We start from the raw sequence: 6,000 nt of genomic DNA on the forward strand, positions 1-6,000 counted from the left end.
ATCAGGACTATCTGTTGTCTCCTTTAAATCCAATGAAGGCGGATAGATTTCCTTCACCGCTTCAGCAATATGGAGGTTAATTAACGCCAGGAGATCATGAATATACCGCTTGGTAAATGAAAAGGATCGAGCTGTAAAGATATCACTTTTAAGTAATTTCTGCATATAGTCGTATTCATATGAAAACAGGTATAGGTCTGCCAAAAGAGGAGCACAAACGGTACCCACTGGAATAGCTATGCACTGTTGGTAAATGGTATACCCGAATTTCACATAGATGTTATTAATGAGAAATTCAAGTAATTCAATAAATAATGTAATATCCCATGAGTGGTAACCTTTATAAAGAGTATAATTAAAGAAAGCCATATTGCTTCTGACGTTAATATAACGGTGATTTGTTTTAGTAAATACCGAGACAATTAACGACGATATTCTTTCAATAAGATCTTTGTGAGGAATTGTAGTACGGAGAGTAGAGAAATCCCATGTGGATACGTCTTTGTACGGTATATGCACATGAGCATCGAGTTGTAAGACGTTTGGAGTTGTTAAGAATCCACATGCAGTTGACATCTGAATTTTTTTGTTATGGCACAACAATACTTATTCCATAATAACTTTACTTCTTGTAACGCTCTCGTAAGTAGGGTTGACAAGAGTTTGGTGGTACAACTGCTTGAACCCGCAATAAATCGAGCATTGTATTGGAATTTACGCATTTTAAGGATCTAGTAAAGAGGTATTTCTGTATGACGAGTAGGTATATTTAGACGCCTTTCTTTAAAAAAGGTTTGGTGTTTATTAAATAGTTCCCCCAGAGTTCATGTAGTAGCAGAGTAGGTGGGTGTTGTTGTAGATGTACATTGCTCTTGAGCAAGAATTTGATAATAATAATTCTTGCAAATAAAGATGACACCATTAGGAGCCTTGTCTGCTACAGTGATGACAAATTTACTAAGAAGGTCAATGAGTGTTTCTTTCACAGTGAGATCCTTCAGAACCTGATTAGGTAGAGCATCAGTGTCTACACGGTGTATAGCTAAACTAACCTTCTTTTTGACAATCTCAGTCCAATCGTTAAGTACCGAAGAATCCACTTTCTCCCGTTTTGACCATTCTTTAACACAGTCCTCAAGCACCGAGATGATATTTTTTATGCCAGATCTAATGTTGACATTTCTCCCCTCTCCACACCCAGGACCTCTCAGAAAGAGACTCCCTCGACCACGATTCTGAATAACATTAAGGTCACTAGTCAGGATATGTCAACATTTGTCGTAGGTAAAAACTGAGGATTCACAATAACAGTTATAGCCGCCAGAAGTATACGTAGACAAATCGAACTCCTTGATGGCCTGGGAATAATTGAAATTTTGGAAGCGATAGGCTTTTATAGGACATGCAAGGGGGCTCTTGGATATTAAAATAATTAGGCACAGCACTACGAATATCAGGTTAATTAAAGATGCGTGGTAGGTTAATTAAATCAAGGCCTCTGTCCAAAAACCCTATCCTCAGAAAGAGTCGATCGCACTGAGTTTCAATTGTAGTTACAGGGCGATACAATCGAAGATACGACAAGTCTTGACACAGACGCACAAGGCGCGGTGGAACATTAAAATGAACTACCTGTTTTAGCAAATTCAATGGCAGTGCATATGATACTGTGCGTAGAGCATGCATGCTATTGGTGCCACACGACAATCCTACTAAATAGCTGACTGTAACGTGTTTGTGAACCATGTTTCTATTGAACTTCCTCCTACCATGACCGGGAGATCTACGTTTATGGCATTTGAATAAATTTGTTATGGTGGAGTCAGCAACCGTCTGATAACCTCCACATTCATTATTTTCACCATTTTGATCACTAACAGAGCGCTCGATTGCCATAAGGCGGGCCAAAATATCATTAGGAGGTGTTCAACTGTACGTGGGAAGGTCTGACAGCAACCTGCGGATGGCCGTGGGTTTCCCCCGGGCTCTGCCCGATTTCCTCCTACCAAAATGTTGGCAGCTGTCGTATAAGTGAAATATGAGTACGGCGTAAAACACAAATCAAATAAATAAATAAATATTAGGAGCTTTAAAATACATGGACGTAGGCTACCTTACATGGTGTAAATCAAGGTCACAGGCAATCAAGGTACCGACTGATATGTGACATTTACCGTCATGATCCTCAAGGGCAAGCGCATTCGATAACCTTTCGTGACACGAAACTAAACGAATGATAAATGAAAGCATGACTCCAAACATAATTCAAATTTTTATTCAGTGCATAATGATAACATATAAATCCCAACAAAACAATGAAAAAAACATTACGAAAGGAAGCTAATATTTGACCATAACACGGTCTATTTCGTTAAGCGCACCGACACGTCGTACTTGGGTGAAACTACTTCCGGCAATTTCTTCACATTTTTTCATGCCTCTATAATGGGCCTCTGGCGAGCCTCACTAATATACCCATAAAAACAATTGTATTGTGGCAGTAGCAACACTGATCACCCTGTGTCGCCCATTTTAACGAAGGGGTGGTTCTACTAATAATTTTTGTGAAAAGTTGCGAAATTTCCTTTCCAATAAAACCACGAGCAGTTAAGGACTGAAACCAGTAGGGATTTAAACAACAGATTTGGGGCTACAAGTTCCCCTTCTAGCAACGTGACGTTCCGTGATTTGTGTAAAGCAAGCCGTGACATAGATAGGACTGTGTTTATGAATGCCACATTTAACTTCTTGAAATTTATCGACAGACCAAACAGCATAAGATGTTGATGGGATAAGTCTATAAATGCTGGTATGTTCCAGTTGAAACAAGGTCTTTGTAAAATCTGGAGTGTAGTGAACAAAATCTCTTTTTGCTGGACGGTTTACAAACACATGACATGTCTTACGTATACGCATTGCAGAAAACTCACACAACTGATTTAACCATTCCTATGCTGAAGAGCTTCTCTCTTGTAAACACCACGCTGTGTAACATTGCCGTTTAGTTGGGTTGATTCTGGTTCTTGGTAGTTAAGGAAATTCAAGGTCAGTAACTGTTTAAATCTACATCGGTAAAAATATTTCCTCAATATCCGACAAATATACAGGCCTATCTATTTCTGACCCGCTTATACAGGTTCCCGGTGGGTGAAAAAGAGTACAGGTGTACAGATCCCCCTTTCACAGTTAACAGTGGCTGACATTCCTGATTGTCTATCTAGTTTAATTTCTTTAACCATTCGGCTGGAACTGCCGATTTCAGACTATTATAAGGCTTTATAACCTTATCGGGCTGCGCTTGTACCATTTCTACGATGACACTATCCGGCAGGAAGCCTGAATTAACGACGTACAAATAGTCTTTGAAAAAGAACAATTTTGAAACAACAGAAATGTTTGATAGTAGTATTCTACCGTCAGTTGTAATTCTAGGATTGTGTAGTTAGAGTTATCGCCGGAGAAAAACTGCTCAGTCTCCGCCATTTTTCCGTCAGCTTGACAAGGCAAGATCGCGTGACAGATTATGCAAGTGTCAGTTATTCAAACAAAAATTAACAGGTGTGTAAGTTTTCATCAAGCTTGGTAGCATGAACAATGATGGTATTAGCGTGTGTAATCAGAGCAGTTATGTAATGTTTACGTGTCATAAGTTTTCATCAAGCTTGGTAGCACGAACAATGATAGTGTTAGCGTGTGTAATCAGAGCAGTTACGTAATGTTTACGTGTCATAAGTTTTCATCAAGCTTGGTAGCACGAACAATGATAGTGTTAGCGTGTGTAATCAGAGCAGTTACGTAATGTTTACGTGTGCTCGAACAGCTGATCGATTGTGCAGGAACGCACATGGCTGCGGCCTAGCTGTAATGGTTCGCTCTCAGTAAGCAATACCACATATCGTAGCTCCAATCGGATGTATAACACTGCCTCATCTTATACATAAGTTGTAAGATAACGAAACAGTGTTAACAGTTCTTATGAAGTCAAATACTGTACTGAGTAGGTTGTACAATCCTAATAGGGTCTGTAACCATGGCAACTTCATGTATGGACTGTTTGCACTGTATAAGTTACCCCCCCCCCCCCCCCTTGGCTAGAAATTCAATTCTTTACAACGATGTACCTGTTTGGTCATATTACATGTATAATGTAAAATAAGAAAACTGTAAATTACTATGGTTTAGTGTGTTGGCCATTAATACTGATTACTGTCAGTGTAATGCACACCCATGCAATTTGATAAATAATTAATATAACACGATGTTTGACTTTCTTTAGTATGAGACCTTTAGTAAGTTATGCTATTGCGAGATATCCCAGTAGGGTCCTGTCAGCAACTATAGGCAGCATTTGGGGTAAGATGGTCACATTGTCTGCTTGTGGTCATGAACCATCATGGTTTATTAGGACCTGTGTGTAGTAGAACATGTGCTGCAGTGTTTTCAAACAGCCATGTTGTTTTGATGCTGTATAAAAACACGGTACTTGGGCCGCCCCATTAGATAATGGTGATATAGCTAAAACAACATAGCTGTTCATGTAGTCAGTTAAGCATGTTACATTGAGCAAAGTATTGTATCGGAATAATTGATGTTTTGTTATTCACGTGTAATTGCTAATAGAAGCACCTTACTTATAATACATCTATATTGATTTCTAGTTCTACACTTCGTTTCTTTTGAAAGTTTATTGTTTTAAGTTAAGAATATAACGAACAGGGTTATCCCCACAGGTAGTAAACGCAGCCTGCATCAGAGATTTATGATCATACACTGTAAAAAGTATATGAGTCATGCGTCACAGCAGTACCACATATAGCTGGCAATGTGTAATACACATATCGCCACTTTACTTAATAATACTGTAAAAGTACTAAGTGTTGTTCTGATATGCTTGTCTTCTAAGGTCTTTCTGTCTCTCTGTACCACCTGTATGCGGTGACATGGGTATATAAAAGAGCGTCAGTCCAGAATGAGTTTTGGAGTCTTTTTATTCCACGTGATTTACATAAATATCAAAGTATACATTGAATAAATGATACATGTACATAACAGTCATGTGTGTGTGGTGTGTAGTTATTTATTCTAATATCAGCCACCCCATAATATTTGTTTTGAACAGAATAGCGAGCAAGCACTGCTTAATTAGTGCATACTTCTTTATCTTCTTACAGGAGCGTTTAGTAGCATGTTATCGGTGCTATTAGCACATGAGTCCGATTGACATGTATACGGCTATACGGACATTCACCCTTGGCCTCCATACAAGTACAAATGGAGAGTGGATACCCGTCGGAGTTTTTGAGCCAAGTTTTAGAACTGTACAAAGATACTCTCGACAACTATAATGTGTTTCCTACACAGGACATGTTTTCTCCAATAACTGGTATGTTTTTCTGACAACAATCGTATGCCCAAGAAATTGACTTGTTCACAATGCCTCACTATTGATTTTATGGTCACTTCTTAAAACAAAACACGTACGACTGAAGTTACTCAAGGCCGACTCGAACAAGGCTCGTGCAACTAAAAGACACAAACCCTACAGACCTGCTTTCCCCACCCACCGCACCGCCACCATATGCCTCTACTCGCTTTAGAATAGATTTATTATTGCCATAAAGGTTTCCACGGTAGATGCTCCTCGGCCATCGGCCAACACCCTTCTCTACATAAGGAAGGAAGCAATTTTGCCCTTGCACGTTTAGGAATGGCCTTCGATGTTTTCACAGTCTTTCATCATACTTATAGGCTGTGTTGTGGTTGACCCAAGAAAGTTTAGCGTCAATCATTGATGCATTAAGCAATGATGACAGCAGAAATATTAGGAATGGGCACAGCAGTTTTCTATGACCGGAAAAAAACTCTGTCAAAAAAGAAACGCAACCCCGGTATTTTAGAGATTTTAATATTTAGTTTTAGGACGGCACAACTTTTTTCTTATTGAAGACAAAAGTCAGAAATTTGGCACAATAAATAATCAAGATGGTCATGTTTAAAACT

This window comes from Liolophura sinensis, chromosome 1 (genome assembly GCF_032854445.1).
Source record: "Liolophura sinensis isolate JHLJ2023 chromosome 1, CUHK_Ljap_v2, whole genome shotgun sequence".
NCBI classification, from domain to species: Eukaryota; Metazoa; Mollusca; class Polyplacophora; order Chitonida; family Chitonidae; genus Liolophura; species Liolophura sinensis.